This window comes from Notamacropus eugenii, chromosome 4, assembly GCF_028372415.1.
Source record: "Notamacropus eugenii isolate mMacEug1 chromosome 4, mMacEug1.pri_v2, whole genome shotgun sequence".
NCBI classification, from domain to species: domain Eukaryota; kingdom Metazoa; phylum Chordata; class Mammalia; order Diprotodontia; family Macropodidae; genus Notamacropus; species Notamacropus eugenii.
In genome coordinates, this window is record NC_092875.1 from 160,093,371 (window position 1) to 160,107,247 (window position 13,877).

Sequence of the window (13,877 nt, forward strand, 5' to 3'; positions counted from 1 at the left end):
ACACATCCAGTGGAATTCTGCCAATTTGGACATCTCTCTGTCTCTTTCTAGCAGATAAATGTTTTGATTTAAATTAATAAAAATTGTTCCTCATAGATATACCTAAAAAAAGCACAATATTAAATTTTTCACCCCATAAAAGTAAACTCCAAAAGTAAGTGCTGTTTTATTTCTGCATTCCCGGTGCTTTTCAAAGTACCATGCATGCAACAGGTTCTTAAGAAATGTTTGTTGATGTACAAATGATCTTTGATTTGGAGAAAAGGGTGGTAAAGGCAGGAAAGGTAAAGCAGGATGCTAAAGGAGAATGCTAGTAAAAAGGGAATGCATTTAGAATAAGAGGCATTTTTGAGATATAAGGTCTGAAGATTCATAGGATAATAATCCAAGATCTAGAAGGGACCTCAGAGTGCCATCTAGTCCAACTGCCTCACTTTCTTCAGAAGGAAGCTAAGATCTACTGAGATTAACACAAGAAGGAACACAAACATTTCCTTCATCCTTTGAGGTATTTTAAAATGATTTATCCTCTCTCCAAACTCGCCTTGGCGGCCGCCGCAGATACTTCAGCAGCAGCATGTCCCACAGGAAGTTCTCTGCTCCCAGGCATGGCTCTCTGGGCTTCCTGCCTCGAAAGAGAAGCAGCAGGCACCTGGGGAAGGTTAAGAGCTTCCCCAAAGATGACCCCTCTAAGCCCATCCATCTGACTGCCTTTCTGGGCTACAAGGCAGGCATGACCCATATTGTTCGAGAGGTGGACAGGCCCGGCTCAAGGGTCAATAAGAAGGAGTGGTCGAGGCTGTGATGATCATGGAGACGCCCCCCATGGTCATTGTGGGCATCGTGGGCTATGTGCAAACCCCACGAGGCCTGCGTAGCTTTAAAACCATCTTTGCCGAGCACATCAGCGATGAGTGTAAAAGGCAGTTCTATAAGAATTGGCATAAGTCCAAGAAGAAGGCCTTCACCAAGTATTGCAAAAAGTGGCAAGATGAGGATGGCAAAAAGCAGCTGGAGAAAGACTTGAGCAGCATGAAGAAGTACTGCCAGTTGATCTGCGTCATTGCCCACACCCCAATGCCCCTGCTCCCTCTGAGGCAGAAGAAATCTCACCTGATGGAGATCCAGGTGAATGGTGGTAGCATGGCTGAGAAACTGGACTGAGCCCGTGAGAAGCTGGAGCAGCAGGTGCCCGTGTCCACCGTGTTTGGGCAAGACGAGATGATTGATGTCATTGGGGTGACAAAGGGCAAGGGTTATAAAGGTGTCACTAGCCGCTGGCACACCAAGAAACTGCCCCAAAAAACCCACCGAGGACTGCGTAAGGTGGCATGTATTGGAGCTTGGCATCCTGCCCGGGTAGCCTTCTCTGTGACTCGAGCTGGTCAGAAGGGCTACCACCATCGCACTGAGATCAACAAAAAGATCTACAAGATTGGCCAGGGCTTCCAGATCAAGGATGGCAAACTGATCAAAAACAATACATCCACAGATTATGATCTGTCCGACAAGAGCATCAATCCTCTGGGAGGCTTTGTCCACTACGGTGAAGTGACCATGACTTCATCATGCTAAAAGGCTGTGTCGTTGGGACCAAGAAACGTGTCCTCACTCTGCGAAACTCTCTGCTGGTACAGACCAAACGTCGTGCCCTGGAGAAGATTGACCTGAAGTTTATCGACACCACATCCAAATTTGGCCACGGTCGGTTCCAGACTGTGGAGGAGAAAAACGCTTTCATGGGACCACTCAAAAAGGACCGAGTCGCAAAAGAAGAAGCTGCCTGATGTTTCCAGACCAATTTGGAGCTGGTGGATTCTCAATAAATTTTTCACAATTAAAAAAAATAAAATAAAATAAAATAAAATGATTTATCAAGATCACTTAGGTAGTAAAAATCAGAGACAACTATGGGACCTAGGCTAGTCTTTACCTCTCTCAGACACATTTTCTTCCTCTGTAAAATGAGGAAAATAATAGCCCCTACTTCACAGAGTGATTGTAAGGTTCTAAAGAGATAACATATGCAAAATGCTTTGCAAACCTTAAAGTACCATATAAATACTAACTATGATGATGATGGTGATCATGATGATGATGATGATGGTGGTAATGATAATGGGGATGGGGATGATGATGAACCACCCACATCCCTGGGTTTCGGAGCCTAGCTTATTTTACTGAAGTGGACTATAGCCCAGCCCTAGAAGTTTCAGAAAGACCATAGATATTCACCAAAAAATGGTAACATATGTAGATTTTAATCTATATACCCATACATATTTCCTTCTTTGTTTGTTTAGAAGCCTCTACCCCCAAATAAGGTTCCCTGAATGTCAAGGAATGTTTTCATTTTATTTTTCTTAAAGAAGGAGCAGGAAGTTGGCATTGCTGGGTCCAGTTGGATCCAATTTTTGTTTTGTCTTGTTTTGTTTTGTTCTTAGTCCCAGCTTGGGAAGATTCTCTGTAATATCATGCTTTCCTTCTGCCTTATGATAGCACTGCCGCTCCCACCCCCATCCAATGCAGGCGCATCCGATACTAAATGTGATGTCTGATTAGTTGAAGTATTTAGTACGCTAATGTTCACTGTCCACAGCAGGAGGCTTCCACAGCTTGGCTGATGAGAAATGAACTGCCTAAAGCTATCTTTTAATGGCAACTAATTTCCCATATTTGATACTCAGCTTAGCTGACTGATATCCAGCTCATCCGTGACAAGACATTCCCATTTCTTCCTGAAAATCCTGTCATCTAGGAAGTAAAACAGGATGTTGCTGGCTATCACACATCTCTGAGATTGTGTCATAATTATTCCAGGCTACATGGTGATATAGGAGAGTTTGAGGTCTAAGAATAAAAAGTTTAGGAATCTGGACTTACATGTTTATCTCTGTTGCCCATCATAGTGCCTCCCAAAAAAGGTAGTGATGAGAGGCATTTGCCAGCAAAGTTAGCAAAAGTTAAATAAAAGAAGCTTTTCAGATAATCTAAAATACAAGTATTTAGTATCTCTTACAATCAAAGTGCATAGATGTGATGGATGTGTGTGGGGGGAGGGGAGGAATGAAGGGAAGAAGTAAACAATCATTTTATGTTTGGGGAATTTTATTTTTTTAATGAGCAAAAATCTTTTTTTCTACCTTCTACCCTTTCCCATTCCCTAATTGAAAAAAAAAATTAAAAAACCTAAACCCTCTTTAACAAATAAGCAAAATCAATTTTCACACTGGCTACCTCCAAAAAAATTATGTCTCAATCTGCAACCTGAGTCCTTTGCCTCTCTGTCAAGAGTTGAATGTTTCATGATGAGTCTTTTGAATTTCTGGTTGGTCAAGAGGCTGACCAGAATTCTTAGATCTTTCAAAGTTGTTTGTCTTTATAATAATGCTGTTGGATAAAATTTTCTCCTATTTCTGCTTACTTGATTTTGCCATCAGCTCATACTAGCCTTGAATGGGGAACTTTGACCTCAGTTGGTCCAGGAGTGTTTAACCTTTATTTTTTCCCATCATGTCCTCTTTTGGCAGTCTGATGAAGCCCATGAATGACTTCTCAAAGTGATCTTTTTAAGGGCATAAACGAAAATACATAGAATTATAAAGGAAGCCAATTATATGGAATTCCAGTGCCTTCTCTCTACTAACTCCAATTTATCCTTGATGTAACTTGTTTATGCATAGGTGTTTACATGTTGTCTCCCCCATTAGCCTGTGAGCTCCTTGACAGCAGGAGCTATTTTTTGCCTTTCTTTGTATCCCTAGTGCTTAGCACAGTGTCTGGCACACAATAGGCACTTAATAAACATTTATTGACTGACAGTTATTAAAGCTTTTTTTAAAAAAAAACTAAGTTAAATACCCCTAAATTTTTAAATTATAATTATGTTTTTAAAATCTAGCATTAATTTCTATTAATCTTGTCTTAGACAAAGTGTATTACCCTATTACTTTAGCCCGTTACACAATGAACTATTAAACAAAACACCTAATCCAATTAGATATGATTGTGTCATGGTATGTACAAATTAATAACCAACAAGTTAATGCTTTGGGTGGCTCAAAAATCAGTGGGCTTTGTACACTACTTCATTTTATATTTATTATTCTCTGTCTCTGCAAAAGGCTTCTTCTACTTCTTTTTGAAATATCCATAAATCATATCATACTTAATAACCACAGTCTGACCAAACTGGGTGGGTGAGGAGAAACATTCATGGGTCATTTGAATACAAGTTTTATAACAAGAGTGATATACATATAGTAACTAAGTGCTTGAACCCCCCCCCCCCCCCCAACAGGTTTTTGTTTTCTTTGCCAGCAGGCAGTTTCCTCTTCCACAAGCCTGGCTTTACACATCCAGTTTCTGGAGGGTAAAATTAGAAATAATTTCTTTTTAGCTCTGATTATCATTTTTCAGTTCTGAAACAACTACCCCAATGTATTTATCCTGCAGAGGATAAAAGTCTAATACACATGCAATAAATCACTTATGTAAATCCAGCCTTGATGTAGCAGTTCAGAACAAGGAGAGAATGAAGATCTCCTTAGTCTATGGTATTAGACCCATGGTGTTAGATCCTGTTTCTAACCTTTTGCCTTATCAAGGGATGAAGCTACTTAGTCCTATGAAATAATTTCTAGATCTTCATTAAAGGGAATTATCCTCTCTATAGAGCTGGGCTCTAGTTATTCAGTCTCATAGTTTCGAAAGAGGTGAGATCATTGTTGGCTACAGAGAAAAGTGAGTCTAGGACATCATTATATTAGTCACAATAAGCTCTTCTTTTCACTTGCCCAAATGTAGTATAAACTCTGTGAGCATATCAGCCCACCTACAGAGCAGTTCTTCATTAGAACATAGGTCTAGAGTGGGGGCTCTTATCTTGGGGTCCATAAATGGATTTGAAAATATTTTTGATCATCATAGTTCTGTGTAATTGATTTGTTTTATAATCTCACGTATTTAAAAACATTATTTTGAGAAGGGCATCACAGGCTTCAACAAACTGTCAAAAGGGTCCATGAGGAAAAACAGGTTATGAACCTCTCATGTAGATCTAGCAGGGATCTAAGAAGCCATTTAATCCATAACCTCTCATCCCCACTTTGTAGATATTACAGAAAATTAATTCTCTGGCCGCAGGTCATAAGAGTAATAAATGTAAGGTCTAAATCTCAGAGATGAGACCTGAACCTAGGTTTACTAACTCACTTCTTTAAATGATTCTATGGCAATATTTTTTTTCTACAAAACTGATTAAGATTAGAATTTTCAGATCATGCTATGTATTAGTTAAGTTAGGAATTCATGTCTGTTAAGACCCTCATTCTGCAATATGGACATGGTCAACTTCTAGCAATTCCACAGCCTGAGGTCTTTCTCTACCTCATGAGGCAGGAGCTGTGGTCAGTAAGTAGGATTCCATTCTCTCCAACAGTGGCTCCTATGGGAACTTAATGATGATGGGAAGCTGGCTGAATGCACTCTCCTGGAAACAGACGTATGAAATGCCAAAGACAAGGCTAGTGATATGCTCTAGAGCATGCTGGGAAGGCAGAATTTCAAAAGATTCATGATGTCATTGGAGAAGATACTCCCTCCACTGACACAGTTTGATTCCTCTATGTCCTATGAAATAGGCAGTTTTCTTGGCATAAAAAAAATCCTTCATCTTTTAGCTAATCTGGTGATGTCTTTCTCTGAACTAAGCTTAGCTGACATATTCCTTCCCCCAGACCCATACTCAAAACCTTTCTAGCTTAAGACCTGCCAGTACTTATTTTGTATTGGTAAAGCCTTTGAAAACCCAGGGTCACCTCTAATGCCATGAACAAGGCATTAAAAAAAAGATTTCAATGGATTTTTTTTTGTTCAGTTGTTTCTGACTCTTTGTGATCCCCATTTGGGATTTTCCAGGCAAAGATACTGGAGTGATTTGCAATTTCCTTCTCTAAGTCATTTTCCAAGTGAGTAAACTGAGGCAAACAGGATTAAGTGACTTCCCTGGGGTTACACAGGTAGGAAGAGTCTGAGGTCTGGTTTGAACTCTATTGTTTCTGACTCCAGGCCTGGTGCTCCCGCCACTGTATTAATTAGTTAGAAGGATCATATGATTAGATATTTCATATCTATTCTCACCACAGATCTGTCAGCAGGAATTTGGGAAGTGCCCCTAAAATGGCATAAAGAAAGAGACATTTTTGTTTGGGTCAGAGTTTGATGACATTACCTTATCTTCTGATTTTCTTACTCATCCAGACTAAACAAACATGACTAATTTCTGACTAAACTACCATGTTTTATTCTGTTTGCCTTTGTAGCAATCCCAATTAATAAACCTTCTCATACCCACAGCCTGAAAATAAGGTGTTAGTAGTCACTGAAATAGTTTAATAGATTTTGCCTATTAATGAACTCCCTCCCCCCCATTTCAATTTTGCCTGTCATCCTTGGCAGTTGTCGTGTGTGGAACAATAACCATTATTCAGCACCTACTGTGTAACATGCACTAAGCTAGGTCCTGGTGATATAAACACAAATATGAAATAGCCCCTGACTTCAAGGTGCTTGGGGATGAGTTATAAAGAGGTCTGACTGCCATCTTCCTTAGCCATGCAAAAAGAAAGAAACTGACAGGCACATCTGAGTGGCTCTTTGGAAAGCAGGAAAAGGAAGGTTCTTGCTTATATGTGTGTGTTCATCCTTTATTTTTGAAGAAGACCATGCCATCAGAGAAATGATGACATGACTTGCACTTGACTACGTTTTGAGTGAGGGAGGGCTGTGCAGGTCACCAGCCTCACTTCTCCTCTAGAGCCAGATATTCATCAGGATAACTAGAGATGACCCAGGATGAGGCAATTGGGGTTAAGAACTAGCTTCTACATCATTTCTCGGCCACCAGGTCCAATCTATGCCTCTGTGTGCACATCCCACCACTGTCTTTTCCAGTAACCTTTATGTTGTTTTCTCCCCATGACCATGAAGTAAGCTCCTTAAGATTAAGGACTGTTTTGCTTGCATCAGTTATCTCCAGCATTTAGCACACAATGAATAATTCCTTCTTTCTCCCTCCTTCCTTTCCCCCTTCCTTTCTCTTTCTCCTCTCATTTTCTCTCTTCCTGTGTCTCTCTGGTCTCTCTTCTCTTCCTCTTTTTTCTCTCCTCTCTCATCTTTCTCTTCCTGTCTCTATCAATCTATCAGCTCTCTATCTATCTATCATCCATCCATCCATCTCTCTCTCTCTCTCTCTCTATCTATCTATCTACCTACCTATCTATCATCTATCTATCCATCCATCCATCCATCCATCCATCCATCCATCCATCCATCCCTCCATCCATCTATCTATGTATCTATGTATCTATGTATGTATCTATGTATCTATGTATCTATGTATCTATCTATCTATCTATCTATCTATCTATCTATCTATCTATCTATCATCTATCTCCCTGATCTATAAGGGAAGTCACTTCTCTTTTCCCCTTTGAGTCTTAGTTTCTTCATTTGTAGTAGGAGCAGACTGAGCAAGATTAAGGAAAATCTCTTCTGGGCATAATAGTCCATCTTAAAGTGTAGGACTTAGGCCACTCAAAGCACTAGGTTAGTAATGTGGTTAGGGTGCCACTGTTCTCCACAAGGGTCATAGAGAGGAAATGGTCAGGTATTTTAGGTTTGCTCAAGTTCCCACCTATCTCAGTTATCCTGAGATTATTTTCCTGCCTGAGATAGTTCCATTCTGAAGCAGGTACCCCTGATAATTTGACTCATATTTCCATTTTAAAAGCTGGCCTGGTTTCAGCCCAGCCCTGTGGATTTAGTATTGCATCAGGCATTTTTGAAGATTAGGGGAAGGTCAATCATTTTGAGGTCAAGTTATTCTTGGGGCATCTGATTGGATCACACATAAGGGGGAATCCAATGAATTCCTCATTCAGGAAACTCCAAGGAAAGTAATTCAGTTCTAGGACTGAAGCGAGGACTTGAGTAGTTATCCAGTCGTCCTTTGGATTAGGTTCCATTTTAGATGAGGTCTGACATAGAGTAGGCCTACAGATTTGACTTGACTTCCCTACAGTCTCTCAGTGATCTGGGCCAAGACAGAGTTCCAAATCCTAAAGGACACTTTATTTTCTTCAAACTTCTGTTCCAATAGATGGAATATTATAGGTCCAGTTGATATTCTCTGAGTCTTTTGACTAATATCTTCCAATGCTTTGTCACCAACCGCTCACCTAGTACAAGCCCCTTCTCAATATACACAAAGGAAGGCATCGATACCCTTCATTAATAAGCTTTGTTGCAAGAAGGTGTTGGGATTTGTTATAGCTTTCATTTATTTTTTTAAATGTGTAAGTGTCCTTGCCAGTGGAGCCTAAGAGTTTATTTTCCTCTTGGGCTAATTGTATAATCCTCATTAGGAGGAACATCCCTTGAACACATGGACACAAAATTCTAATAGGAATGCAATAAATATAATATAATTAGGATTATGGTTCTAATTTCCAGTCCAGGGTGCCATGGGTTTGCCAGAGAGAGAAAGAGAGAGAGGAAAAAATGCCTTTGCCCCCATTATCCCCCAAAGCTCACCTGGCATATGCCAATCAGATAATTGTATGTGCAAACGGATCATTAGGTGCACAATTACCTCATTTGAAATCCAAATTCAGGGCTGAGTGGAAGCTATTGCTGCATGTGCAATTTTGTGTGTGTACTCATCATTACACCCGATATGGAAAAATTAGCCCTTCAAGTCTTTTCCCACCTATGGTTCTCTGTTTCCTTTGCTGATGGTATCCATTAAAATCAAACAAACATGATGTGTTTTCTGGACAGAAACAATTAGTCACTTTCTGTCGTAGCTGCTTAAGTAAACATGTACATAAAATCGGGTTGTGTATGCAAACTCCGGGGCATTCAATCCAAGCGTGAGATTTCCCTCTTTACCCCAGGCTTCGGGTGACATTCTATTTCATAACTGTTTGCATGGAAATGATGAAGTTTTTTTTTATTTTTTCCTTTCCACATACATTAGGAGAAAGATTCCAAGCTGCCTCTTTTATGGCAGAATACTGTTCCTTGCCCATTTAAATGCTAATTGCTGAAGTGTTACCTTTTACTGACAAGTATTTACATGTTAATTAACTTTGAGGGAAGGGATGGGGGGGGGCAGAGGACCCAACGTTAGTTTTCCCTGTTTAAAGTGATAAAGGGCGATGATTCTCTTCTCTTTCAAGAGGAGAACAAAGACAAATCATAAAAGCAAATTATTTAATTACTTCTTTCCAAGAATCAAAATGTTTTCCCATCTTACTCTGAAGTAGATCAGTTTCTCCCAGTTGTCTCCCAGGGACACTTAGGAGTACTGAGCCTTCATCTTCCCCAGAACTCATCCCTTTCATCTGGGTTCCAGGTGAGCACATTTTGAGCATGAGGAATCTAGGTCAGTGATAGCGGGGGACTGGGAAGGAACACAGAAGACAGCAACATTTTGAATGCTAACCCTAAAGTGAGGAATCATTTTATTCATTTGAAATTGACTGAAAATTGTTGCTCTAGTCTCTATGAGTCTGATGCCAAATAGACACACTTTCCCGGACCTGATATTTTAGACATAGGGATGTGGCAGCCTTAGGGAAAATTCCAGCTTCAGTTGCAATAGTCAGTGAGAATTAAGCAAGTGAAGCCAAGTTTGGCAGGCAGATAAAGATGCAGAAAGCCTCATAGGATGAAATGGGATCAGGCTAAGAGTCACACACTTTAAAGGGACGAAGATGTAGATGCTGAAGATCAAAAGGATTCTTTTGGGTAAAATAAAGCTAATGAAATAGAAAGGGTGTGTGTGTGTGTGTGTGTGTGTGTGTGTGTGTGTGTGTGTGTGTGTGTGTGTGTGTGTGTGTGTGTGTGAGAGAGAGAGAGAGAGAGAGAGAGAGAGAGAGAGTGTGTGTCAACAAGTATTTATCAAGTATTTTCTTTGTGATACCTCGAGATCAAAAAAATATAAAACACACTCAAAGAGTACATTCTAGTAGGGGAGACATTTATATAAATATAGATGGTAGGTGGAAGGTAATCTCAGATTAAAGGTGGAAGACAGAATGGAAAAACATCTTGCGGAACAAGGTGAAATTTGAGTCAAATCTTAAAGAAAGCTAAGGAAGCTAAGAGTCTGACCTGGTGTCAGTGACAGAAAGAAGCTCAGATGGAATATTCAGGAAGCAAACAGTTGATCTGTGATCATTGCTTGGTCTGTCCTGTAGATCCTGGTAATGTAAAACTGTCCCCATTTCAATCATTCACTCTAGTCATATTGTAGTGGCTACATAATAGAGAGGCTGAAGCACTGGATCAGTGTTAGATAATATTTTACTACTTGTGTGACCTGTGCGACTTTGGGTAAGCCACTTCTCCTTCCTGGGTCTCAATTACTTAATCTAGAAAATAGCAGGGTTATATGGTATAGGGGGAAGAAAATGGCCTCTTCTGTCACAGGAGTGAGGCTTATATCCTTCTTCTGATCATTATTTCTGTAATGTTGGGTCAGTTACTTTATCCCTCTAAGTCTTTGCTTCTTTATTTATAAAATGAGTGGGTTGAATTAGTTGGCTTCTAAGATTCCTTTCAGCTCTAAATCTATGATCTTACATGTAAATCACCTACGTAGATTTTAATTCATAAATACATACATATTTTCTAACATAAATTTATACTTTTTAATCTCTTCAAAGATTTTTAGATGATGGCCATCATAATAATCTGTCCTCCTCTCTCCACACACAGTGATGCTGCCTGGATAGATGAGCCTTCTCTGTCATTCTCACTTGATTACTGATTTTCAGTTTCTGTGTCTACTGATTAATTCACTCCATACCACCTACAACCACGCTCATGTCTCCCTCAGTCTCAAAAAATTCTCACTTGATCCTTCTGTGCCAACTAGACTTCCTCTCATATCTCTTCTGCCCTTGGTGAGTAAAGTCCTTGAAAAGCCCATCTACAATTGGTGCCTCCACTTTCTCTCTTCGTACTTTCTTCTTAACCTCTTAAAATCCAGCTTCTGACCTCATCATTTCACCAAAACTGCTCAATCCTAAGTTATAAATCATCTCCTCATTGCCAAATCCTGTTGCATTTTCACAGTACTCATTCTCCTTGATTTCTGTAGCTGCTGCCACTATTGATTACTCTCTCCTTCTTAATGAATTCTTCTCTCTAGGTTTCTGGTGAATCACTCTTTCCTAGTTCTTTTCTTACCTATCTGACCACTCCTTCTCAGTCTCCTTCACTGGATCCTCATCCAGATCATGCTCCCTAATGAGATATGTCCCTCAGGATTCTGTCCTGGATCCTCTTCTCTTTTTCCTTCTATGCGACTTCATTGGGTGATCTCATCAACTACTGTGAATTCAATGCCCGTTTCTATGCTGATGATTCTCAAGCCTATTTATGCTGCCTCGGTCTCTCTGCTAATTTCCAGTTTTATATCTCCAACTGCCTTTTAGACATCTCAAAATGGATGTCTATAGACACCTTAAACATGACATATCCAAAATAGAACTCATCTTTTCCCTTTAACCCTTTCTCTTCCCCTCCTTCCCTATTACTGGAGGTAAAACTTCCCTCACAGTCTTTCAGAATCTCAATCAGGAATAATTTTTCACTATTCACTATCTCCCTCCCCATCCACCCATGTCCAATCTGTTGTCAAGGACTGTCAATGTCACCTTTGCAGAATCTCTCAAATATACCTCTTTCTCTCCTCTGACATTGCCACCACTCTTATTCTATAGGTCCTCCTCATCTCATGATCTAACCCCTTCCCACATTTCCAGTCTTCTTATACCTTACTTCCTTACTCCCATGTACTCTTTGATCCAGTAACACTGGCCTACTGCCTGTTCCACACAGAAGACACTCCATGTCTTGGATGCAGGGATTTTCTCGCTTCTACCCCATGCCTGTAATGTTTTCCCTCCTGCACTCTGCCTACCGACTTCCTTGGCTTCCTGTAAGCCCCAACTAAAAATCCTATCTTTTATAGGAAACATTTCCCAATGCTTCAATTTCAGTGCCTACCCTTTGTTGTTTATTTCCTATTTATCCTGTAAGTAGCTTCTTTTATATGTATTTGTTTGTTGTTTCCTCTGTTAGACTGTTGCTGTGGTTGCTGTTTGTCATTCATTCTGGAAGTGGACCATAATATCAGGAAGCTGATAGAGTGACTTGTAACTGAATTGGATTCCAGTGAGGGAGAGCTGGGCAAAATCACCAACCTCAGTTTCTCCTCCCAGTTAAGCTGTAACCTCTTTTGAGTCTAGGGACTTTCTTTTGCTTGTTTTGGTGTCCTCAGCCCTTACCACAGTGCCTGGCATGTAGTAGGCACTTAATAAATGTTAATTGATTGATTGATGTATTGTCACATGGTTAATTTGAATTCTTCCAGTAACCTTGAGTTCACTATTTTTTTGAGGCTGTATATTTCATTCTGGTACAATTGTAAATGTTCATTCATTTATCCATTCATTCAACAACCATTTGTTAAGTGTCTGCTGGGTGCTTGGGCTAGGAGGAGGGTCAATATGCCCAGGAGGCATAAGAGACCTTAAGGGGTTTCACGCAGAATTAACTTCACCAAGAGGGAGTCTGCTTCCAGGATCTTCTTTCTCCAATCTGTCCTTGAAAAAACTAACAAAATAATTTTCCCAAGACATAGTTCTGACCCCTGCTCAATAATTTTCAATGGGTCCTTATTGATTGTTAGATAAAATTGAAAATTCTATGGACTGACATTTAAACCCTTGATCTAACTCCGATCTCCCTTTCCAGACAGTTCATATTACTCTCTTTCATATAATCTATATTCCAGTCAAATTGGATTATGAGCTGTTTCCTGCACATAGTATTGCATTGCTTGCCTCCAAGCATTTATGTAACTTATCCTCCATGCTGGAAGGTATTTGCTCCTAATCTCTTCTCCTCTTCACCTTTCATATTTTTAAAGCCCAGGTCAGATGTCATTTTCTCCATGAAATTTTTCTTGATCTCCTAAATTATTAGGTCTTGTTCCATCCTCAAATGACTTTGTATTTACTTATCTGAGAACCTCGTGGTGTCTGTGTCCAGAAGAATGTGATCTCCTTGAGGACATGAGGAAGAAAATTGCTTTGTTTTATCATTTTTTTATCTTTGCATTCTCAGTGCTTTATACAGTGTTTTGTATGTTTTTGTTGTTCAGTCTTGTCTGACTCTTTGTGACCTCATTTGGGGTTTTCTTGGCAAATATTCTGGAGTGGTTTGTTTATAATAAAACTTTAAGTTAAACCCTGATTCTTAGCATTTGCTGATTTCTGAGGTGGAAACACTCACACTGAAAATTTGTTAATTGTCTCTCAGGATTTGGTGTGAGTTGGTTTTCTCACACTCCTGATTACATTCCACCTAATTCTCCAGTGCCCTGAGGGGAGTGGAATGTCATCTTTTCTCTGCCATTGGCTAGAGTCCCTACCAACTGTGTCCTTCCAATTTTCGGGGCCACTGACTAGCACTCCTAGTTCCATTTAATCACTTAGCATCAGAGTGACTTTTACTAAGGAAAATTTACCCCAAATATATAACAAATACAAACATACAAACATTTCCTCTAACATTTTGGGACATAGCCTTCCGTATATGATCTTGGTCTCTTGAAAGGGAAAGGAAAATCAGGTTCACAGCTAAATCCATTTCCTACATAGTGTTAAGTCCATCAAGTTTAAATTCCAAAGTATCTTGATCTGTTACCCTGGAACCCTGTATTCTTTGGGTTTCTTTGGTGAGCTAGCTGCACCATCAGGTCTAGACTACAACAGTCTTGAGGCTCAACTTCCCCATCA

General features: G+C 39.9%; 1 pseudogene; it reads left to right on the forward strand.

Moving 5' to 3' along the window:
* The first annotated feature begins 577 nt into the window (after nucleotides 1-577).
* Nucleotides 578-1,841, forward strand: LOC140498282 (large ribosomal subunit protein uL3 pseudogene; annotated as a pseudogene).
* The last annotated feature ends 12,036 nt before the right edge of the window (nucleotides 1,842-13,877 follow it).